Here is a 26,245-nt window from a genome sequence, read left to right as displayed (position 1 = left end):
TTCATTCTTGTGCAATATTATAATGCCTGTCTTGATGGCTTTGTCTTTTATGTATCTGCTCGCCTGTATGTCTTTGTCAAAGAATACTGTCTCGATTCCGTTCGATGTTCTCTGATCTGTCAAGTTGCATCTCTTCAAGGATATTCGACTAGGAGTATTTACATCATTTCTTATTGCGGGCCATCTACTACATATGTCTAGTTTCCAGCTCTCTGGCATTGTTTCAATCGTCGGTTTTTATTGTTTCTTCGCGATTTCTGTGTAAACATTTTCCTTTCTTGCAATTTATGTGGCTGGTTCATCAGTATTCTCAGTATGGCACCTCCAAAGTTTTCAGCAAGCTTTGCGATAGAGGATTGTTGCGATAGGTTTTCATGATGTTCCGCACAAAATGTCATGTGTTGAGCTTTTTATGTACTGCTCTATGCTTACTATGGCGCTTCCAAAGTTTTCAGTAAAGCTTTGGATTGAGTTTTTTTGTGTTTATAGTGATCCCTCACGATTTTCATTGGGATATCTGTTGAATGTTTGCTTCGATATACATGGTATGCATATTTTGTTTCTACATTTAATTTCGGTTTATTATTTAATGTTTATATGTCATATATTATTTATTGTTTATATATTATTATTATTATATATTATTTAATGTTTATATATTATATATTATTTTATGTTTATATATTATATATTATTATATATCATTTAATGTTTATATATTATTATTATATATTATTTAATGTTTATATATTATTATATATTTAATGTTCATATATTATTATATATTATTTAATGTTCATATATTATTATATATTATTTAATGTTCATATATTATTATATATTATTTAATGTTTATATATTATATATTATTTTATGTTTATATATTATATATTATTTATATATTATATATTATTTATTGTTTATATAATATATAAACATTAAATAATATATAACATATAAACATAAAATAATATATGATATATATTATTTTATGTTTATATGTTATATATTATTTAATGTTTATATATTATTATATATTATTTAATATTTATATGTTATTATTATATATTATTTAATGTTTATATATTATCTCTTATATATTATTTATTGTTTATATATTATTATTATATATTATTTTATGTTTATATATTATTATAATATATTATTTTATGTTTATATATTATATATTATTTAATGTTTATATATTATATATTATTATATATTATTTAATGTTTATATATCATTATAATATTATATATTATTTTATGTTTATATATATATAATGTAATGTAACTTTTGTTTTAAGCCTATTGATTTATTTTCACATTCTGCATTTTATTTTGGTATATTATTTAATGTTTATATATTATTATATTATGTAATGCAACTTGTTTTTTATGAAGCCTATTTCCACAGTGAATGTGGCTTTTCCTGAATAATCATGTCACAATACTTGTGACTTTCTCAAGAAATCTACAAAATTTACAGGAATGTGGCTTTTTTTCTAGTGTGCATCCTAATATGATTTACTAAAGTTTTTTTTTCAGAACAAGAATATCAACACAATTCACTGAGACTAAAACTTGAACTCTCTATGAATGTTTCTTTTCTTTGTGTGAGTTGTAATATGTCTCACAGTCTTTGATTTTACAGAACAAGAATATCCACACACTTTACAAGAATGTTTGTTCTCCTTTGTTTTATCTTCAATCAAAGATTCTCAGAAATCAAGGGACTCACAACCTGGTGCTAACACTTGAAGTCTATATGAGATACATAGATATCAGTTTCATGTTATTACTTGAGGTAATATCACTTATAGAAGGTGAACCACTGTTCATAAAAGCTAATGTGAGTTCGCCAACAAGATCTTATTTAGGCAGCGAATACTATGTGATTTTGAATATTTGGTAAGGGTTTTCTTCTAGGAAAAGTATCCTCATGCCAGGTTATTCTGACAAACCCCTGTACAGAGAGACCTCATATACTCGAGGATAGTGTCTAGTTGACATTAAATGTGATTTCATGGAATATGTTAAACCACAGAATTTGCATGAATATAACAGCAGTTGGAGAAAGATGTCCATTCCTTGTAAAAGCTTATGTAAGTAAAAGCCATAGTAAGGAAATCTTATTTGTTCTTTTAGATATTGGTGAGAGTTTACCTGTCGGAAAAATTATCCTGATACTAGGTAGTTCTGGAACTCCTTTGTACAGAGAGATGATAGGTGTCTAGTAGGCATTAAAGTTATCTCCAGTAGGATGTAAATTATCTCATTCAGTTCCCCAGTGTGAGTTCCATATGTTTAAGAGAACAGGATTGTGAATGTGGCTTTTCCCCAGTTTTGCTAACTTTCCGTTTTCAGAAAAACACAAACTATGAACTTCACATGGCTGTTCCCTTTTTATTTTCGTTCTTTGAAGATTGTAACGCTTGGTATGGGGCGGCCAAACCAGCTTCTCATTTTCCTTCTTTTTATTTAAATCAGCTGATAGCTTTTTTTTAGTTGTTCCCTTAAGTGCGATTGTCTGGATCTGTCTTGCACTTGGTTCATCAAGTAATATAAGTTAGGCAGGACTATTTTGTTTTATTTTACTTCAGTCGAACCAGTAGGACCAGAGTGAGTTCTCATATGTCTCACTAAACTTGATTTAGCAGAACAAGAATATTTACACACTTCACAAGTATGTGGCTTTTCCCCAGTGTGAGTTCTGATATGTGCCACTAAACGTGATTTAACAGAACAAGAATATCCACACACATCACAAAAATGTGGCTTTTCCCCAGTGTGAGTTCGCATATGTGTCACTAAACTGGATTTAACAGAAAAAGAATATCCACATACTTCACAAGAATGTGGCTTTTCCCCAGTGTGAGTTCTTATATGCTTTACTAATGTTGTTTTTCTAGTACAAGAATATCCACATACTTCACAAGAATGTGGCTTTTCTCCAGTGTGAGTTCTTACATGTGCCACTAATGTTGATTTTTCAGAACAAGAATATCCACAAACTTCACAAGAATGTGGTTTTTCCCCAGTGTGAGTTCGCATATGTGCCACTAAACATGACTTCTGAGAACAGGAATATCCACACACTTCACAAGAATGTGGTTTTTCTCCAGTGTGAGTCCTCATATGTCTCACTAAATGTGACTTTTGAGAACAAGAATATCGACACATTTCACAAGAATATGGTTTTTCACCAGTGTGAGATCTCATATGTGTCACTAACTGTGATTGGTGAGAACAAGAATACCCACACACTACACAAGAATGCGGCTTTTCCTCAGTGTGCGTTCTCATGATTCTCGAAAGTTTGTTTTTCAGAACAAGAAAATCCGTACACTTTACAGAAATATGGTTTTCCCCAATGTGTCAATAACATTGATTTTTTCAGAACAAGAATTTCCATACATTTCAAGAGAATGTGGCTCTTTTCCAGATTGAGTTCTCATGTGTTTCACTAACATAGATCGACTAACGTTTATTTTTCAGAAGAATGATACATGTACACTTGGCAAGAATAAGTGTGAGTGTTCTGATATCTTATGCTCGTGTTCTATTATCAATTATTATTTCAAAAACAAATGCTTGCTTATTCACAAGGATATATCAGTTATCTAGTGTCAATTCTCTAAGAGACATTTCTTATAGCGTTTTCCTTCACAAGGATGTATCAGTTATCTGGTGTTAATTCTCTGAAAGATATTTCTTATGTTTTCTTGTCCTAAAAATTATTGTATTTATAAAAGACACATTGCTTTCTGCAATTTGCGAATTAATCTTTTAAAAGTTTTTTATATTTTTAAAACATATTTTACAAAAATTTAATATCATCTTCACAGAATAATTAATCTTCCTACAGATTTTGCTGATAATTTTGTCGTCTAATAATTTTTAAGAAAAAGTTGATCCATTAACATTTATTAAATGGCTTCAGGCAGGAACATCTGTAAAAAATGAAATTAAATACAAGTTTTAGAAGTTGCATAGGCATATATTATATTTTTTATTGCAGTCAATATTATTAGATTGAACTCATAACCTCCAGATAATTTATAATAAAACGTCATATTAGACACACAAGAAAAATAAACAAATATTTTTAACATGACACAGATCCAGTCGATAAGAATAATTGTATGCAGTAAAAACGCTTCTCACTTATATATATGCTCACATATCGATATGAGTCTTAATATAAACCATTTTTATAATAAAACGAAATTTTCATGGGTTCACCAAAAAGTTTTTACTGCATACAATTGTTTCTGCCTTCCATAAGAATGTACATTTACATATTGTTGATAGACAAACACGTAAAATTAAACAATATCGACATTTTTTAAATTTTAACTTTAATTTATTTAGTGCTCAGAAATTCATTAATTTGATTGAAAAAAACTACTGTTCTTTACGTTTTACGTTTTTATTCATTTCTATATTTTTTGAGAATATCATAAAGGATACTGCAAGAAAATTGGTCTTTCTCAACCCTGATAGAAAATCCCGGAGATCTGAGAGTATGTGATACGCCTACAAAGCTCACATTAGCATAATGATTGAGTATTGTTGCTACACCTAGGCTGGTAGAAGTGTCATATCTTCGTCTTAGCCAAGGTTAAAAAAATGTCTCAAATCTTATTTGATTGTAAATATCCATTCAATCCTAAATCATCTGAAAATATAAATTGTTTGTAATCAAAGGCGTTTTAGTTATCAAATAAATGTTTTTTTAATTATTATTAGTAATATTAAATATTCAACTTATTATACAAGGCTGGTGAATCTTCGTCTTAGACAAGGTTTAAAAAGAATCTCAAATCTAATAGGTCTCACATCTATTCTCGTGTTTTATCATTATTAGTAAGATTAAATATTCAACTATCTACCATGTCAAATATACAAAATTTTGCATCTCTTTATTTTACAAGTTTAATGAAATTTTCTCTGATGAACTCATAACAATAATACTTCCTCGAAGTACATCCTTCAGATTAAACTGACAAGCAGCAAAATCCCACCCCTTTTCTATTTTTCTCAAGATGCAGCAAAGCCTTCTCCCTTAATAGTGTCTTTCTTGGATTGCTAAACTTTAGCATCTCCTTCACTGTTGCTGCTTTCCTGACACAAAACCAGTCGATAAAGGTGTTCCTCAAGATATAATCTAGAGAATAATTGTGTGCAGTAAAAACGTTTGTCACTTATATATACATATAGATATGAGTCTCTATATGAATCGTTGCTATAAAAATAGAAAATTTACATGGGTTCATCAAAAAAGTTTTTACTGCATACAATTGTTTTCTTTCCTTAAGAATGTGTATTTATATATTGTTGATAGACGAATATGTAAAATTAAAAAATATCAACATTTTCTTTAAAGAGATAAATTCAATATTTAAATTTTTAATTTGATTGTGATGTTTTTTATTTTTTGTTGTTTTTTTTCTCATTAATTAATGAACCGGTTTGTTTGAAGATTATATACATATGTGTGTATATATATATATATATATATATATATATATATATATATATATACTGGATGGTGTGGCTGTGACGTCTATTTTGTTAGCACCATGGATATTCTAACTATCCGAGATTTTTGAATATCTCAATAGATAGAGATAGTTCGTTTGACATTTATGCATATATGTTGTTGTAAGTCGTCTAGTGAATGGAATGACCGCTGTTCATTTATCTATGAATAACGAGACGCTTTGTTATAAAACAATTTGATTTATTTAATAACATTCACATATACATAATACGGCGGTGGAGGTGGTGATGGAGATAGTGTAGTGGAGAGGGTGTGGTTGCGACCGTGACAGGCAGTTGAGCATCGTCTGTCTTTCCCTTCCTGCTGTCACTCTGACTGCTTGACTCTTGTTTATCATTGCTTTTTATGAATTTTCCCGTTAACCAATTTACGTAATCGACCCACATAATGACCCTGTTGATGTTTGCATTTGGTCTTACGTCATCTTATTCCCGGGTTTCATTTTTGTCAGTCAGGGTTTAAGTTCATCCAAACTTTGCTCCATTCAACGTCTGACCCATAAACTGACTTGCATCATAGGACCAGATCATCCCTTTCCAGTTCATTCGCATTTCCCCTCTATTTTACATATATATATATATATTTAAACAAATGTTTGTAAAAGTGAGAAATTATTAATAAATGTTTAGTAACATTTTTCGGTGCTAATGCAGAGAGTGATCCACGCTATTTTTTAAATCATGTTTTTTTTTATTCCAACCAATCTTATATCGAAAAACAAAAAAAACTCAAAAAGCAAGCAACAAACTTTTAAATATAAAGAAAAATGTGTAAATTAAAGAATTTGGAAGATAAACAAATGAATTATGTTTTTTTTGTTTTTTTTTTACTTACTAAACAGAAAATGAAATCTTTCGTCAATTCATGGCTGTGAAATGAATCGAACCGGAAGTTCAGTTTTATCAACAGAACAGATTCGCACCACGGTTAAAAAAAAAATATTTATTTTATTTAATATTCGCGAGGAAAATTTATTTTAATAACATAAAAACATGCCTCGACTCTAAAGATGGGTTGTCTGAAAATTTCAAATAAATTGGTAATGTAGAAATATGGTTTTATTCGTTTGGAATGAACCAACTTTACATTTTTATATATATATATATATATATATATATATATATATATATATATATATATATATTTAAACAAATATGTTTAAAGTAAGTTGAATATTTAGTCTTTATAATAATTAAACATTAACCACGCTGATAAATTAAATGTCTGTGATTACAAACAAGTTATACATATCAGTTCACCATTAAATCATCCAAATGTATAACTTGTTTGTAATCACGGACATTTAATTCATCAGATTGTATAATGTTTTATCTGTAATTATTAGTAAAACTAAATATTCAACTTACTTTAAACACATACTAAACCTTCAACCTCTGTTATTTAGGTTTTAATGCAACATATTATGACAATACCACTAAGACATATTATTCGATATTGACATCTTTTTTTGCTTGGGATAACTTTGATATTGATGCTGCTGTGGTTATTATTAGTCAAATTAGTAATTTCCTCAACTAGATGTTGGAATTGCTGGGGAATTGTGGCATCACGTGACTCATGGGCAAAGTGATAGCGAAAGTTTTTATTTCTTTAAAAGCATTCAATGTGTGAAAATAAGAATTTAAGATGGGCTGGCAAAATATAATTAAACACTTATTATCGATCGCTATCCCCTTACAACACTGGTAATTGATTTTTAATGAGCATTAAACTGAATAAACCTCTTTTTGGCCACCATCAACTTGTTGAACGCACAGAGAAAGGGATTTAATTGGTATCTCTCAAATGAGCTGAGGAAGATAGTGAGAATGTGAGATTCATTGTATCGAATTTTGCTTCGTCAAAAGTTGAGCCAAAAATGTGGTCAAGATAGTGAGAGTGTGGTCAAGTATGGCTTAGATGTGCAGCTCAAACTTTTGTTCAGTTTTGTTTACAGGTTGAAACGTATTCTGGTTTAGCAACTACAACAATGTGTTATTGAGTAACTGGAATATTATAGTTTCCTAACTTTGTAATTATTTATCTATCTATCGATCTATCTATCTAACTGGAGAGATGAACAAGTGAGGGATATGAAAAATATTTTCATAAAAAACTATTAAAATATACTAAAACAATATCATAAACAATTTTATCAGAAGAACTAAAAATAGCAGGCAGGAAATACGTGTGAGTAGCATGGATGTTAGTTGATCTGGGGACATCAGCAGAGGAAAATCGTCTGAAAATGGTTTCCTCTCGAGGAGGGCTGGAGAAGCGTCTAAGACATGCGATGTGTAAGAACTTCCCCCTCCCCAGTTAAAGATCGTTGATTGCTCCTCTGCTCAGAGTAATTCCTGGGAGAAAATAAAGAAATATAAAAACCAACCCCTCATCTTGAGTTAATCACGTCTTCTCATCAAGCGAATCAATTCACTCAATATGAGAGAGGGATCTCACAAAGATTGACAGAATAAGGAATTTGTTTATGTTAGACTTGTAGACATCCTAGTTGTAGTCAGGTGAGAAACAGACAATCGCTATCCCCCTTACAACACTGGTAATTGATTTTTAATGAGGATTACACTAAAATAAACCTCTTTTAGCCAACACGAGCATGTTGAACTGAGAGAGGAGATGATTGAATTGGTATAAAACAAACTGTTAGTATCGAATTTTGCTTTGTCGAGTTGAGCCAAAAATGTGGTCAAGCATGGCCGTTAATATACAATTTTGCTTCGTCTAGTTGAGCAAAAAATGTGGTAATGCATGGCTGTTAGTATCGAATTTTGCTTCGTCTACTTGAGCTCAAAATGTGGTCAAGCATGGCTGTTAGTATCGAATTTTGCTTCGTCTAGTTGAGCCAAAAATGTGGTCAAGCATGGCTGTATCGAATTTTGCTTCGCCTAGTTGAGCAAAATATGTGGTCAGGCGTGGCTGTTAGTATCGACGTTTGTTTCGTCTAGTTGAGCAAAAAATAACGTCAAGCATGGCTGTAAGTAATGTATTTTACTGCCAGTTGAGCCAAAAATGTTGTCAAGCATGGTTGTTAGTATCGAATTTTGCTTCTCGTTGAGCCAAAAATGTGGTCAAGCATGGCTGTTAGTATCGAATTTTGCTTCGTCTAGTTGACTCAAAATGTGGTCAAGTATGGCTGTAAGTATCGACTTTTGCTTCGTCGAGTTGAGCCAACAATGTGGTCAAGCATGGCTGTTAGCATCGAACTTTGCTTTGTCAAGCTGAGCCAAAAATGTGTTCAAGCATAACTGTTAGTATCGAATTTTGATTCGTCTAGTTGAGCCAAAAATGTGCTCAAGCATGGTGTTAGTATCGATTTTTTCTTCGTCTAGTTGAGCCAAAAAGTTTGTCAAGCATGGCTGTTAGTATCGAATTTTGCTGTCTAGTTGAGCCAAAAATGTGGTCAAGTATGGCTGATAGTATCGAATTTTTCTTCGTCTAGTTAAGCCAAAAATGTGGTAAAGCATGGCTGTTAGTATCGAATTTTGCTTTGTCAAGTTGAGCCAAAAATGTGGTCAAGCATGGGTGTTAGTATCGAATTTTGCTTTGTCCAGTTGAGCAAAAAATGTGGTCAAGCATGGCTGTTAGCATCGAATTTTGCTTTGTCAAGTTGAACAAAAAATGTGGTCAAGCATGGCTGTTAGTATCGAATTTTTCTTTGTCTAGTTAAGCCAAAAATTAGGTCAAGAATGGCCGTTAGTATCGAATTTTGCTTCGTCGAGTTGAGCCAAAAATGTGATCAAGCATGGCTTTTAGTATCGAATTTTTATTTGTCAAGTTTTGCCAAACATGTGGTCAAGCATGGCTGTTAGGAACGATTTTATCTTCGTCAAGTTGAGCCAAAAATTTGGTCAAGCATGGGTGTTAGTATCGAATTTTGCTTCTTCTAGTTGAGCAACAATGTGGTCAAGCATGGCTGTTAGTATCGGATTTTGCTTTGTCGAGTTGAGCTAAAAATTTGGTCAAGCATGGCTGTTAGCATCGAATTTTTACCTTGCCAAGTTGAAAAAAAAATTTGTGGTCAAGCATGGCTGTAAGTATCTAATTTTGATTTTGTAAAGTTGAGCCAAAAATGTGGTCAAGCATAAGTGTTAGTATTGAATTTTACTTCGTCTAGTTGAGCCAAAAATGTGTTCAAGCTTGGCTGTTAGTATCGAATTTTGCTTCGTCGAGTTGAGCTAAAAATTTGGTCTAGCGTGGCTGTTCGCATCGAATTTTGCTTTGTAAAGTTGAGCCAAAAATGTGGTCAAGCATGGCTGTTAGTATCGAATTTTGCTTCGTCTAGTTGAGCCAAAAATGTGGTCAAGCATAACTCTTAGTATCGAATTTTTCTTCGTCTACTTGAGCCCAACATTTGGTCAAGCATGGCTGTTAGTATCGAATTTTGCTTCTAGTTTAGCCATAATGTGGTCAAGCATTGCTGCTAGTATCGAATTGAACCAAAAATGTGGTCAAGCATGGCTGTTAGTATCGAATTTTGCTTCGTCTTGTTGAGCAAACATGTTGTCAAGAATCGCTGTTCGTATCGAATGTTGCTTTGTCTAGTTGTGCCACAAATGTGGTCAAGCATAACTGTTAGTATCGAATTTTTCTTCGTCTAGTTGAGCCAAAAATGTGGTCACGCATTGCTGTTAGTATTTTATTTTGCTTTGTCAAGTTGAGCAAAAAATGTGGTCCACTATGGCTGTTGGTATCGAATTTTTCTTTGCCAAGTTGAACAAAAACAGTGGTTAAGCATGACTGTAAGTATCGTCATTTTGTTTAATCTAGTTGAACCAAAAATGTTGTCAAGCATGGCTGTTAGTATGTAATTTTGCTTCGTCTAGTTGAGCCAAAAATGTGGTCAAGCATGGCTGTAGGGTCGAATTTTTATTTGTTAAGTTGACCCAAAAATGTGGTCAAGCACGGCTGTTAGTATCGATTTTATCCGTCTAGTTGAGCAAAATATGTGGTCAAGCATGGCTGTTAGTATGGAATTTTGCTTCAAGTTGAGCAAAATATGTGGTCAAGCATGGCTGTTAGTATCGAATTTTGCTGTGTAAAGTTGAGCCAAAAATGTGGTCAAGCATGAGTGTTAGTATCGAATTTTGCTTCGTCTAGTTGAGCAAAAATGTTGTCAAGAATGGCTGTTAGTATCGCATTTTGCTTCGTCTAGTTGAGCAAAAAATGTGGTCAAGCATGGCTGTTAGTATAGAATTTTGCTTCGTCTAGTTGAGCCAAAAATGTGGTCAAGCATGGTTGTTAGTATCGAATTTTGCTTTAAGTTGAGCAAAAACTGGGGTCAAGCATGGCTGCCAGTATCGAATTTTACTGCTAGTTTAGCCAAAATGTGGTCAAGCATGGTTGTTAGTATCGAATTTTGCTTCTAGTTGAGCAAAAAATGTGGTCAAGCATGGCTGTTAGTATCGAATTTTGTTTCGTCTAGTTGAGTCAAAAATGTGGTAAAGCATGGCTGTTAGTATCGACTTTTGCTTTGTCAAGTTGAGCCAAACATGTGGTCAAGCATGGCTGTTAGTATCGAATTTTGCATCGTCTAGTTGAGCCAAACATGTGGTCAAGCATGGCTGTTAGTATCGAATTTTGCATCGTCTAGTTGAGCCAAACATATGGTCAAGCATGGCTGTTAGTATCGAATTTTGCATCGTCTAGTTGAGTCAAAAATGTGGTAAAGCATGGCTTTTAGTATCGAATTTTGCTTGAAGTTGAGAAAAAAATGGGGTCAAGCATGGCTGTAAGTATCGAATTTTACCGATAGTTGAGACAAAATGTGGACAAGCATGGTTGTTAGAATCGAATTTTGATTCTAGTTGAGCCAAAAATGTGGTCAGGCATGGCTGTTAGTATCGAATTTTGCTTCGTCTAGTTGACCAAAAATGTGGTCAAGCATTGCTATTAGTATAAAATTTTGCTTCGACTAGTTAAGCCAAAAAGGTGGTCTAGTATTGCTGTTAGTATAGATTTTTGCTTCTTCTAGTTGAGCCAAAAATGTGGTCAAGCATGGCTGTCAGTATCGAATTTTACTTCGTCTAGTTGAGCCAAAAATGTGGTCAAGACTGGCTGTTATATCGAATTTTGCTTCGTCGAATTGAGCTTAAAATGTGGTCAAGCATGGCTGTTATCATCGAATTTTGCTTTGTAAAGTTGAACAAAAAATGTGGTCAAGCATGGTTGTTAGTATCGAATTTTTCTTGAAGTTGAGCAAAACATGTGGTCAAGCATTGCTGTAAGTATCGAATTTTACTGCTAGTTGAGCCAAAATGTGGTCAAGCATGGTTGTTAGTATCGAATTTTCCTTCTAGTTTAGCCAAAAATGTGGTCAAGCGTGGCTGTTAGTATCGAATTTTGCTCCGTCTTGTTGAACAAATATGTGGTCAAGCATGGCTGTAAGTATCGAATTTTGCTTTGACTAGTTGAGCCAAAAATGTGGTGAAATATGGCTGATAGTATCGAATTTTGCTTCTTCTAGTTGAGCCAAAAATGTGGTCAAGCATGACTGTTAGTATCTAATTTTTCTTCGTCTAGTGTAGCAAAAAATTAGGTCAAGCATGGCTGTTAATATCAAATTTTGCTTCGTCGAGTTGAGCCAAAAATGTGATCAAGCATGGCTGTTAGTATCGAATTTTTCTTGAAGTTGAGCAAAAAATGTGGTCAAGCATTGCTGTAAGTATCGAATTTTACTGCTAGTTGAGCCAAAATGTGGTCAAGCATGGTTGTTAGTATCGAATTTTTCTTCTAGTTAAGCAAAAATGTGGTCAAGCGTGGCTGTTAGTATCGAATTTGGCTCCGTCTAGTTGAACAAATATGTGGTCAAGCATGGCTGTTAGTATGTAATTTTGCTTTGACTAGTTGAGCCAAAAATGTGGTCAAATATGGCTGTTAGTATCGAATTTTTCTTCGTCGAGTTGAGCCAAAAATGTGATTAAGCATGGCTGTTAGTATCGAATTTTGCTTCGTCTAGTTTAGCCAAAAATGTGGTCAAGCATGGCAGTTAGTAACGATTTTTTTTTCGTCTAGTTGAGCAAAAATTTGGTCAAGCATGGCTGTTAGTATCGAATTTTGCTTCAAGTTGAGCAAAAAATGTGGTCAAGCATGGCTGTAAGTATCGAATTTTACTGCTAGTTGAGCGCAAAATGTGGTCAAGCGTGGTTGTTAGTATCGAATTTTGCTTCAAGTTGAGCAAAATATGTGGTCAAGCATGGCTGTCAGTATCGAATTTTACTACTAGTTGGGCGAAAATGTGGTCAAGCATGGTTGTTAGTATCGAATTTTGTTTCGTCTAGTTGACCAAAAATGTGGTCAAGCATGGCTATTAGCATCGAATTTTGCTTTGACTAGTTGAGCGAAAATGTGGTCAAGAATGCCTGTTAGTATAGAATTTTGCTTCTTCTAGTTGAGCAAAAAATGTGGTCAAGCATGGCTGTTAGTATCGAATCTTGCTTCGTCGAGATGAGCTTAAAATTTGGTCCAGCATGGCTGTTAGCATCGAATTTTGCTTTGTAAAAATATAACAAAAAATGTGGTCAAGCATGGCTGTTTGTATCGAATTTTGCTGTGTAAAGTTGAGCCAAAAATATGGTCAAGCATGAGTATTAGTATCGAATTTTGCTTCGTCCAGTTGAGCAAAAATGTTGTCAAGAATGGCTGTTAGTATCGCATTTTGCTTCGTCTAGTTGAGCAAAAAATGTGGTCAAGCATGGCTGTTAGTATAGAATTTTGCTTCGTCTAGTTAAGCCAAAATGTTGTCAAGAATGGCTGTTAGTATCGAATTTTGCTTCGTCTAGTTGAGCAAAAATGCGGTAAAGCATTGCTGTTAGTATCGAATTTTGCTTTGACTAGTTGAGCCAAAAATATGGTCAAGCATGGCTGTTAGTATCGAATTTTTTCTTTGTCCAGTTGAGCAAAAAGCTGGTCAAGCGTGGCTACTAGTATCGAATTTTGCATCGTCTAGTTGAGCCAAAAATGTGGTCAAGCATGGCTGTTAGTATCGAATTTTGCTTCTAGTTGAGCAAAAAATGTTGTCAAGCATGGCTGTCAGTATCGAATTTTTTCTTTGTCCAGTTGAGCAAAAAACTGGTCAAGCGTGGCTGTTAGTATCGAATTTTGTTTCGTCTAGTTGAGCCAAAAATGTGGTAAAGCATGGCTGTTAGTATCGACTTTTGCTTTGTCAAGTTGAGCCAAACATGTGGTCAAGCATGGCTGTTAGTATCGAATTTTGCATCGTCTAGTTGAGCCAAACATGTGGTCAAGCATGGCTGTTAGTATCGACTTTTGCTTTGTCAAGTTGAGCCAAAAATGTGCTGAAGCATGGCTGTTAGTATCGAATTTTGCTTGAAGAAAAAAATGGGGTCAAGCATGGCTGTATATATCGAATTTTACCGCTAGTTAAGCCAAAATGTGGACAAGCATGGTTGTTAGAATCGAATTTTGATTCTAGTTGAGCCAAAAATGTGGTCAGGCATGGCTGTTAGTATCGAATTTTGCTTCGTCTAGTTGACCAAAAATGTGGTCAAGCATTGCTATTAGTATAAAATTTTGCTTCGACTAGTTAAGCCAAAAAGGTGGTCTAGTATTGCTGTTAGTATAGATTTTTGCTTCTTCTAGTTGAGCCAAAAATGTGGTCAAGCATGACTGTTAGTATCTAATTTTTCTTCGTCTAGTTTAGCCAAAAATGTGGTCAAGCATGGCTGTTAGTATCGAATTTTGCTTCGTCTAGTTTAGCCAAAAATGTGGTCAAGCATGGCAGTTAGTAACGATTTTTTCTTCGTCTAGTTGAGCAAAAATTTGGTCAAGCATGGCTGTTAGTATCGAATTTAGCTTCAAGTTGAGCAAAAAATGTGGTCAAGCATGGCTGTAAGTATCGAATTTTACTGCTAGTTGAGCCAAAAATGTGGTAAAGCATGGTTGTTAGTATCGAATTTGCTTCGTCTAGTTTATCAAAAATGTGGTTCAGTATGGCTGTTAGTATCGAATTTTGCTTTGTCAAGTCGAGCCAAAAATGTGGTCAAGCATGACTGTTAGTATCGATTTTTCTTCGTCGAGGTGAGCCAAAAATGTGGTCAAGCATGGCTGTTAGTATCGAATTTTGATCCGTCTAGTTAAGCAAAAAATGTTGTCAAGCATGGCTTTTAGTATCGAATTTTGCTTTGTCAAGTTGAGCCAACAATGTGGTCAAGCATGGCTGTTAGTATCGAATTTTGCTTTGTCAAGTTGAGCCAAAGATCTGGTCAAGCATGGCTGTTAGTATCTAATTTTGCTTCGTTTAGTTGAGCCAAAAATGTGGTCAAGTATGGCCGTTAGTATCGAATGTTTCTTTGTCTAGTTGAGCCAAAAATGTGGTCAAGCATGGCTGTTAGTATCGAATTTTGATTTGTACAGTTGAGCCAAAAATGTGGTCAAGCATGGCTGTTAGTATCGATTTTGTTTCGGCAAGATAAGCCAAAAATGTGGTCAAGTATGGCTGTTAGTATCGAATTTAGCTTCGTCTAGTTGAGCCAAAAATGTATTCAAGCATGGCTGTAAGTATCGAATTTTACTGCTAGTTGAGCCAAAAATGTGGTCAAGCATGGCTGTGTGTGTTGTGGTGGCAACCACTTATTTGCATATGCGAATAACATAACACTATAAATGGCAAGCCTAGGTTGGCCTTGGTGTGTCTTACTCAAATGCCACCGGAAGTTATGCCAAAGAGCGTACATGTCCTCCCACCAAGACTCTCTGACTCGACACCATCATTTGTACATATTGTAAATATACCTTTTCTTTAATACACTTATTATTGTGTTATCTTGTAGTTTGCGTCTTCATTATATTCCTTACTAATTATTGCTCACCCTTGCAACCACAACAGTTGGCGACGAGATATGAAGCCTCAAATATAACAGTTTGACTAAGAACTATTTAAAAAAAAAAAAAAAAAAGTACAACGGAAAGGTTGACCATTTTTTTAAGGAATGCAAAGTGTTTACTAGCAAACGGATTTTTACGCTAAAGAGAGTTCAACTCAAGTGAAAAAAAAAACTCTAACGTGGCAAAAGCGACAATTTACGCTGTTTTCTTGGAATCCGACTTGCAAACGAATGTAAAAGTGAATTTTTGTTTTGTCGCTACACGACAAATCTTACTAAAGGACCAACTTGCAAACGAAAAGCGAACTTTGTTCTGTCGCAAAAACGACATGTCAGACTCGTATTACGAAAAGCAAGGAAGTAACCTACGAAAAAAAGTTCACCAGTGGATTCTAATTACTCTTCTCCGTAAACAAAACAACGACTAAAGGACTTTTTAATTAATGTTTTGGTTGACGTCGGTACTAAAAGGAAATACCACAGCTAAAACTAAAATTCAAGGAAAGGATTTTTTTTTCTTGAAGTTGTCACTGAATAACGGATAATACAGTAAAGTGTCACGGAAAAAAAAGGTAATCTCAATTTAAGAGGTATTTTAATTACTAAAATACTAGAGAAAAAAAACTCAAAGAACTAAATGTACTGCATACATTTATTCAATTGCGACTCGATTAAAAAAAAAACCCAAACTTTTATTTGGTGGAAAGAGTTACTTATTAGTAAGTGCCTAAAAACGGAAAGTCAATTCCATTTCGTGATTCCAGATAAACCTGTTTTATTTTTTTTTTTGCAGCGTGACACGCAAAAAGAATATATTATTGCAAGCAGCGATATTATTATTGAAAACAGGAGCTTACAGCAATTTGCTTTTTTGTTGTAACCCAAACCGGTGTATATTGTACATGGTACAATATTTTTTTTAACTACACACTAAAAAAAAAACAAAAAAAAACATGGAAGACTTATCAAAAATGTTCATGCAATTTTTACAAGCACAGGCTGAGCGGGATGAACGCAGACAAGCTATACAAAACGAGCTTTTGCAAACACAAATACAGGCACAGGCTGACCGCGAGGAAAAGAGAGAGGACAGATTATTGAAATGGCAGCAGGAACAAGAAGAAAAGCAGAAAATGGCACAATTAAAGCAGAAAAAACTGCAATTGGAACAGGAAGAAAGGCATAAGAAACTACAATTGGAATATGAAGAAAGACAAGATGAACGTCTTGCTACAACACTGGAACTACTAAAGAGTAATCGAGAAAATGTCGATAGTGTTAATTTCTCCCATACAACTATTTTTAATAGCATGGACACATTTCATTATGTGCCTGAGGAAGAGAAGAATTTTGAAGCATACTACACAAGATACGAGGATGTTTTTCAACGGGGCTGTAAAAATTGGCCAAATAGTCAGAAAGTGAGCCTCTTACTCAGAAAATTGGGTACATCAGAACACAGCAAATTCGTAGATTACATATTACCTAAAAAAACTGCGGAATTAGAGTTCATGGAAGCTGTAAAATTACTAAAAGAATTATTTAATCCAAATATATCTCTTTTTCATAAAAGATGGCTGTGCATGAATCTAAGAAAGATGGACAACCAAGATTATTTGACATACGCATCAGTTGTCAATAAAAACTGTGATAATTTTAAGCTTGCAGAACTAACGGTAGAAGATTTTAAATGTCTAATCTTCGCTCAAGGGTTAGTTTCCATGAAAAATGCAGAAATACGCAGATGAGTGTTGTCTAAGCTGGAATCTGAGCAAGAAACTAGCAGAGGACTGTGAAAGGGCCATTACACTAAAAAAGGATTCAAAAAATATAGAAGAATCCGGAGTGGCATATGTAAGAAAAGTTAGAAAACCATACGCACCAACCAAGAACTTTACAAAGAAAAGCAATGGAACGGGATATTCCAAAGATAATAACCATAAATATAGTACAGAATATAACAAGCCTCTTCCTAGATATAACTGTAAGAGATGTGCAGAAAAGCATTGGGAATCAGATTGTCCTCATAAGAAGAAAAAATGCTACATTTATAAGAAGGTGGGACACAAAAGAGATTGCTGCAGAGATAAAGATTACACCAGAAAGAGAGTACAGCAAACAAAATCAAATACAAAATTAGACAAAGATCGGCGAAAATACGTAAAAGTGGAAATATTTAAAACATCAATAAAGTTACAACTCGACTCCGGCTCCGATGTTTCTATAATAAACCTGAATATGTGGAAAAAGTTGGGAAAACCGGCCATGATGAAAACTAGTAAAGCAGCCCGGACGATAACTGGTAGTGGTATAAAATTTGAAGGAGAAGTTGTCCTCCCGATAAAATTGAAAGGGATTTCGAAGAAATTAAAAATATTTGTACTAAAAAATAGTGAAAATCTGTTTGGAATAGATTTAATTGAGAAATTCGGACTATGGGATAAGCCAATCAATACATTCTGTAAAAAATTAGAATGTTCTTCTCCAACAACAGTAAATATAAAAGACGATTTAAAAGAATTATTTCCTGAGGCATGCACGACTAACTTAGGTCGCTGCAATAAATTCAAGGCCTTGTTTGAACTTAAAGAAAACGCCAGCCCAATTTTTAGAAAAAAGCGAAATGTTCCGTTCGCTGGGTTGGAAAAGATTGATAAAGAATTAAATAGATTGGAACAGACGGGAATTCTATCAAAAATAGAACACAACGAGTGGGCAGCCCTCACCGTATACGTAAAGAAAAAGAATGACGAAGTTAGAGTGTGTGCAGACTTTTCGACCGGGGTCAACTCCCTATTAAAAGATCACCATTACCCCCTACCAAGCCCAGAGGAAATATTCACGAAGTTGAATGGGGGTAATATCTTCTCCAAGATAGACTTGATCGACGCGTATTTGCAAATACCGGTCGAGGAGAATTGCTCAAAAATACTATGCATCAATACGCATAAGGGATTATACAAATACAACCGATTGCCTTTTGGCATCAAAGTAGCGCCTGCCATCTTTCAGCAAGCGATGGACACCATGCTAAGTGGTATTGAGTGCGCATGTGCATACCTGGACGACATTGTTGTCAGGAGCAAATCCCTAGAAGAACATAAGGAACATTTGAAACAAGTATTTACTCGAATACAAGAATTCGGCTTTAAAGTAAAAGAAAGTAAATGTGACTTTTGTATGAGCGAGATTAAGTATCTTGGACACATAATAAACAAACATGGACGACGTCCAGACCCAGACAGATCTGCGGCAATAAAAAATATGCCAGCACCCGATAATGTAACAACCTTGCAGAGTTTCTTAGGACTCGTAAATTATTACCAATCTTTTATTGAAGGAATGCATAACTTGCGAGCCCCCTTAAATAATCTGCTTAAAAAGGATACACCGTGGAACTGGACGCAAGAATGTCAAACCGCTTTTGACAAAATAAAGAGCGCACTAACATCCGAATTATTCTTAACGCACTTTGACACAAACTTAAAAATAATCGCTGCTAGTGACGCTAGCTCCTACGGCTTAGGAGCATGCATTCAACATATTATGCCGGATGGGTCTAGAAAGCCAATAGCGCACGCTTCGAGAATGCTGATACCAGCCGAAAGGGCATATTCACAAATCGAAAAAGAAGCGTTGAGCATAATCTTTGCCGTGACTAAATTTCACCGATATTTATATGGTAGACAATTCATACTTGAAACCGACCATAAACCGTTAGTCACGATCTATGGATCAAAAAAAGGATTGCCGGTATACACCGCAAATAGATTGCTGTGCTGGGGTACAATACTACTTAATTACGATTTCCAGCTACAACATCTAGCATCAAAAAAGATTTGCCATGCAGATGGACTGTCAAGACTGATACCACAGAAACACAATCTGGAAGAATCAGTCATTGCAGCAATTCGGACAAATGTTGAAGTAAAAAATATGGTAGCAAACATCATTAAGGAACTACCCGTAACTTTGTCGGACATTAAAAGGGAAGCCGAGAAAGACGAATATATAAAGGACATAAAAGAGAAAATTATAATGGACACAAAGGTGCAGGAAGTTTTTTCCATATGTGACGATGTGTTACTGTACAGCGAGAGAGTGGTAATACCCAAAACATTGCAGAATAGGATGTTAAGAGATTTCCACACAGGACATCCGGGGATAAATCGAATGAAGTCGTTAATGAGAAGCTACGTGTACTGGCATAACATGGACACTGACATAGCGACAACAATTGATAAATGTAAAGGATGCCAGTTAGCGGCAAAATCTCCACCTATAGTACACAAACCTTGGCCGAAAACCGACCAACCATGGTCGAGAATCCACATGGACTTCGCTGGTCCAGTAGGTGAAAACTATTATTTAATTGTAGTGGATAGTTTCACAAAATGGCCGGAGGTAATGCGTTGCAGGAATCCAACAACAAACAACTCAATAGGGTTCCTACACGAGTTGTTTGCAAGATTCGGTGTACCAGACACACTGGTCACTGACAACGGAACGCAGTTCACATCCGCAGAGTTTAAGGAATTTTGCGACACGTTCCAAATGAAGCACATCACGACTCCGCCGTATCATCCAAGGTCGAACGGCCTCGCGGAAAGGTTCGTGGACATGCCAAAACGAGCGTTAAAGAAATCCATTGGAACACCAACAGAAAAAGCTTTGCAACAATTCTTGCAAGTATATAGGATTACACCACATCCTAGTACACCATCAAACATATCACCAGCTGATCTAATGTTTGCCAGAAAGGTAAAATCAGCGTTTGACAAACTATTGCCAAGGCAGGCAATTATCCGAAACACTACACACACGAGAAGAAAGAAATATAACTCGGGAGATCGAGTATATTTTAAGTGCTACAGAAATAACACATCTTACTGGGAATGTGGAGTAGTGGATAAACGCATTGGTGATTGTACATACATGATTAAAGGTCCACAGAATATACATAAAAGGCACCTAAATCAGATAAAAAAACGTCATATCCAAGATGATGATGATACGACAACAGTCGAAGAGGAGGACACTAAACATATCATATACAAATCTTTTAATTTGAAACCACCTCAAAATCCACCTGAACCCCGAAGATCAGGTAGGAAAAGAACAGTGAATGAACCTTTAATGGTAAACCCAAAAAGAAAAAGATATTGAAATCTGTGTGACTTAAAATCTGTGGAGGGGGGTGTTGTAGTGGCAACCACTTATTTGCATATGTGAATAACATAACACTATAAATGGCAAGCCTAGGTTGGCCTTGGTGTGTCTTACTCAAATGCCACTGGAAGTGACGCCAAAGAGCGTACATGTCCTCCCACCAAGACTCTCTGACTCGAGACCGTCATTTGTACATATTGTAATTATACCTTTTCTTTAATACACTTATTATTGCGTTATCTTGTTGTTTGCGTCTTCATTATATTCCTTACAAATTATTGTTCAACCTTTCAACCACAACAGTTAGTATAGAATTTTGTTTTGTCTAGTTGAGCCAAAAATGTGGTAAAGCATGGCTTTTAGTATCGAATTTTGCTTCGTCGAGTTGAGCCAAAAATGTGGTCAAGCATGGTGTTAGTATCGAATTTTCCTTTGTAAAGTTGAGCCAAAAATGTAGATGACTGTAAGTATCAAAAAAGGCTTCGTCTAGTTGAGCTAAAAATGTGGTCAAGCATGGCTGTTAGTATCAAATTTTGCTTCGTCGAGTTGAGCTAAAAATTTGGTCAAGCATGGCTGTTAGCATCGAATTTTGCTTTGTCTAGTTGAGCCAAACATGTGGTCAAGCATGGCTGTTAGTATCAAATTTTGCTTTATCTAGTTGAGCCAAAAATGTGGTCAAGCATAGCTGTTAGTATCGAATTTTGCTTCGTCTAGTTGAGCCAAAAATGTGGTCAAGCATGGCTGTTAGTATCGAATTTTGCTTTATCTAGTTGAGCCAAAAATGTGGTCATTTTGATTTGTCAAGTTAAACAAAACATGTGGTCAAGCCTGACTGTTAGTATCGAATTTTGCTTTGTCAAGTTCAGCCAAAAATGTGGTCAAGCATGGCTGTTAATATCGACTTTTGCTTCGTCTAGTTGAGCCAAAAATGTGGTCAAGCATGGCTGTTAGTATCGAATTTTGCTTCGTCTAGTTGAGCCAAAAATGTGGTCAAGCATGGCTGTTAGTATCGAATTTTGCTTTGTCTAGTTGAGCCAAAAATGTGGTAAAGCATGGCTGTCAGTATCGAATTTTGCTTCGTAGAGTTGAGCTAAAAATTTGGTCCAGCGTGGCTGTTAGCATTGAATTTTGCTTTGTAAAGTTGAGCTAAAAAAGTGGACCAGCATGGCTGTTAGCAGCGAATTTTGCTCGTCTAGTTGAGCCAAAAATGTATTCAAGCATGGCTGTTTGCATCGAATGTTGCTTTGTAAAGTTGAACAAAAAATGTCGTCAAGCATGACTGTTAGTATCGAATTTTGTTTTGTCTAGTTGAGCCAAAAATGTGGCCAAGCATGGCTGTTAGTCTCGATTTTTGCTTTGTCTAGTTAAGCAAAAAATGTGGTCAAGCATGGCTGTTGGTATCGACTTTTGCTTTGTAAAGTGGACCAAAAATGTGGTCAAGCATGGCTGTTATAATCGAATTTTTTTTCGTCTAGTTGAGCCAAAAATGTGGCCAAGCATGGCTGTTAGTATCGAATTTGCTTCGTCTAGTTTAGCCAAAAATGTGGTCTAGCATGGCTGTTAGTATTGAATTTTGTTTCATCTAGTATAGTTAAAAATGTGATCAAGCATGGCTGTTAGTATCGACTTTTGCTTCGTCTAGTTTAACCAAAAATGTGGTCAAGCATGGCTGTTAAAATTAAATTTTGTTTTGTTTAGTTGAGCCAAAAATGTGGTAAAGCATGGGTGTTAGTATCGAATTTTGCTTTGTACAGTTTAGCCAAACATGTGGTGAAGTATGGCTGTTAGTATCGAATTTTGTTTCGTCTAGTTGAGCCAAAAATGTGGTCAAGTATTGCTGTTAGTATCGAATTTTGCTTCGTCTAGTTGAGCCACAAATGTGGTCAAGTCTGGCTGTTAGTATCGAATTTTGCTTTGTCAAGTTAAGCCAAAAATGTGGTCAAGTATGGCTGTTAGTATCGAATTTTATTGCGTCTAGTTGAGCCATAAATGTGGTCAAGCATTGCTATTAGTATGAAATTTAGCTTCGTCTAGTTGAGCAAAAAATGTATTCAAGCATGGCTGTAAGTATCGAATTTTACTGCTAGTTGAGCCAAAAATGCGGTAAAGCATGGCTGTTAGTATATAATTTTGTTTTGTATAGTTGAGCCAAAAATGTGGTCAAGCGTGGCTGTTAGTATCGAATTTTGCTTCGTCGAGTTGAGCCAAAAATGTGCTCAAGCATGGTGTTAGTATCGAATTTTGCTTTGTAAAGTTGAGCCAAAAATGTAGATGACTTTAAGTATCGAGTAAGGCTTTGTCTAGTTAAGCCAAAAATGTGGTCAAGCATGGCTGTTAGTATACAATTTTGCTTCGTCAAGTTGAGCAAAACATGTGGTCAAGCATGGCTGTTAGTGAAGAATTTTGCTTCGTCGAGTTGAGCTAAAAATTTGGTCAAGCATGGCTGTTAGCATCGAATTTTGATTTGTCAAGTTGAACAAAAAATGTGGTCAAGCCTGACTGTTAGTATCGACTTTTGCTTTGTCAAGTTGAGCCAAACATGTGGTCAAGCATGGCTGTTAGTATCGAATTTTGCTTCGTTGAGTTGAGCCAAAAATGTGGTCAAGCATGGCTTTTAGAATCGAATTTTGATTTGTCTAGTTGAGCCAAAAATGTGGTCAAGCATGGCTGTTAGTATCGTACTTTTTTGTCTAGTTGAGCCAAAAATGTTGTCAAGCATGGCTGTTGGTATACAATTTTAATTCGTCTAGTATAGCCAAAAATGTGGTCGAGCATGGCTATTAGTATCGAATTTTGCTTCGTCTATTTTAGCCAAAAATGTGGTCTAGCATGGCTGTTAGTATTGAATTTTGTTTCGTCTAGTTTAGCCAAAAATGTGGTCAAGCATGGCTGTTAGTATTGAATTTTGTTTTGTCTAGTTGAGCCAAAAATGTGGTAAAGCGTGGGTGTTAGTATCGAATTTTGCTTTGTAAAGTTTAGCCAAAAATGTGGTCAAGTATAGCTGTTAGTATCGAATTTTGTTTCGTCTAGTTGAGCCAAAAATGTGGTCAAGTATGGCTTTTAGAATCGAATTTTGATTTGTCTAGTTGAGCCAAAAATGTGGTCAAGCATGGATGTTAGTATCGTATTTTTTTGTCTAGTTGAGCCAAAAATGTGGTCAAGCATGGCTGTTGGTATACAATTTTAATTCGTCTAGTATAGCCAAAAATGTGGTCAAGCATGGCTATAAGCATCGAATTTTGCTTCGTCTAGTTTAGCCAAAAATGTGGTCTAGCTTGGCTGTTATTATTGAATTTTGTTTCATCTAGTTGAGCAAAAAATGTGATCAAGCATGGCTGTTAGTATCGAATTTTGCTTTGTCTAGTTTAGCAAAAAATGTGGTCAAGCATGGCTGTTAGTATTGAATTTTGTTTTGTCTAGTTGAGCCAAAAATGTGGTCCAGGATGGGTGTTAGTATCGCGTTTTGCTTTGTCTAGTGTAGCCAAAAATGTGGTCAACTATTTCTGTTAGTATCTAATTTGGCTTCGTCTAGTTGAGCAAAAAATGTGGTCAAGTATGACTGTTAGTATCGAATTTTGTTTTTTCTAGTTTAGCCAAAAATGTGGTCAAGCATGGCTGTTAGTATCGAATTTAGCTTCGTTGAGTTGAGCCAAAAATGTGGTCAAGCATGGCTGTAGTATCGAATTTGGCTTTGTCATGTTGAGCAAAAAATGTGGTCAAGCATGGCTGTTAGTATCGAATTTTGCTTCGTCTAGCTGAGCCAAACATGTGGTCAAGCATTGTTATTAGAATCGAATGTTGCTTTGTCAAGTTGAGCCAAACATGTGGTCAAGCATGGCTGTTAGTATCGAATTTTGCTCCGTCTAGTTGAGCCAAAAATGTGGTCAAGCATGGCTGTTAGTATCGACTTGTGTTTCGTCTAGTTGTGCCAAAAATGTGGTCAAGCCTGGCTGTTAGTATCGAATTTTGCTCCGTCTAGTTGAGCCAAAAATGTGGTCAAGCATCGCTGTTAGTATCGAATTTCACTTTGTCGAGTTGAGCCAAAAATGTCGTCAAGCATGGCTTTTAGTATCGCATTTTGCTTTATAAAGTTGAGCCAAAAATGTCGTCAAGCATGGCTGTCTGTATCGAATTATGTTTCGTCTAGTTGAGCTAAAAATGTGGCCAAGCATGGCAGTTAGTATCGAATTTTGTCTTCGTCGAGTCGAGCCAAACATGTGGTTAAGCATGGCTGTAAGAATCGAATTTTGATTTTTCTAGTTAAGCCAAAAATGTGGTCAAGCATGGTTGTTAGTATTGAATTTTGTTTTTTCTAGTTGAGCCAAAAATGTGGTCCAGGATGGGTGTTAGTATCGAGTTTTGCTTTGTCAACTTTAGCCAAAAATGTGGTCAAGTATGGCTGTTAGCATCGAATTTTGTTTCGTCTAATTGAGCCAGAAATGTGGTCAAGTATGGCTGTTAGCATCGAATTTTGTTTCGTCTAGTTGAGCCAAAAATGTGGTCAAGTATGACTGTTAGTATCGAATTTTGTTTTGTCTTGTTTAGCCAAAAATGTGGTCAAGCATAGCTGTTAGTATCGAATTTTACTTTGTCTAGTTGAGCCAAAAATATCGTCAAGCGTGACTTTTAGTATCGCATTTCGCTTTATAACGTTGAGCCAAAAATGTGGTCAAGCACGGCTGTTAATATTCAATTTTGCTTTGTCTAGTTCAGCCAAAAATGTGGTCGAGCATGACTGTCAGTATTGAATTTTGCTGTGTCTAGTTGAGCCAAAAATGTGGTCAACTATGGCTATTAGTATCGAATTTTGCTTTATCTAGTTGAGCTAAAAATGTGGTCAAGTATGGCTGTTAGTATCGAATTTTGCTTCGGCTAGTTGAGCTAAAAATGTGGTCAAGAATGGCTGTTCGTATCGACTTTTGCTTCGTCTAGTTGAGCAAAAAATGTGGTCAAGCATGGCTGTTAGTATCGAAATTGGCTTCGTCTACTTGAGCCAAAAATGTGGTCAAGCGTTGCTGTTAATATCGGAGTTTTATTCGTCTAGTTGAGCAAAAAATAACGTCAAGCATTGCTGTTCGCATCGAATTTTTCTTTGTCAGGTTAAGCCAAAAATGTGGTCAAGCATGACTGTTAGTATGGAATTTTTCTTTGTCTAGTTTAGCAAACAATGTGGTTAAGCATGGCTGTTAGTATCGACTTTTGATTGTCGAGTTGAGCCAAAAATGTGGTCAAGTAGGGCTCTTAGTATCGAATTGGGCTTGGTCTAGTTGCACCAAAAATGTGGTCAAGCATGGCTTTTAGTATCGAATTTTGCTTCTAGTTGAGCCAAAAATGTGATCAAGCATGGATGTTGGTATCGAATTTTTCTTCGTCTAGTTGAGCCAAAAATGTGGTCAAGCATGAATGTTAGTATCGACTTTTGCTTCGTCTAGTGGAGCAAAACTGTGGTCAAGAATGGCTGTTAGTATCGGATTTTTATTCGTCTAGTTGAGCCAAAAATGTGATCAAGCATGGCTGTTAGCATCGAATTTTGCTTTATCAAGTTGAGCCAAAAATGTGGTCAAGCATGACTGTTAGTATCGAACTTTGCTCCGTCTAGTTGAGCCAAAAACGTGGTCAAGCATGGCTGTTAGTATCGATTTTTGCTT

The 26,245-nt window shown here is 35.3% G+C and overlaps 1 long non-coding RNA gene across 1 annotated transcript in view; it reads right to left on the bottom strand.

The window, feature by feature from the left end:
* Positions 1–2,150: 2,150 nt before the first annotated feature.
* The window catches only part of LOC145270552 (uncharacterized), a 38,650-nt gene continuing 14,555 nt past the window's right edge, over positions 2,151–26,245 (bottom strand). Inside the window, exon 2 of the long non-coding RNA XR_013865437.1 lies at positions 2,151–3,952. This is a non-coding gene — a long non-coding RNA (uncharacterized LOC145270552). The remainder of the gene's footprint in view (positions 3,953–26,245) is intronic.

Source organism: Euprymna scolopes, chromosome 46 (genome assembly GCF_053919585.1).
Source record: "Euprymna scolopes isolate OS-2025 chromosome 46, ASM5391958v1, whole genome shotgun sequence".
In the NCBI taxonomy this organism is placed as follows: domain Eukaryota; kingdom Metazoa; phylum Mollusca; class Cephalopoda; order Sepiida; family Sepiolidae; genus Euprymna; species Euprymna scolopes.
Note: the sequence above shows the minus strand (reverse complement) of the source record. Positions and strands in the feature narration are given on the sequence as shown.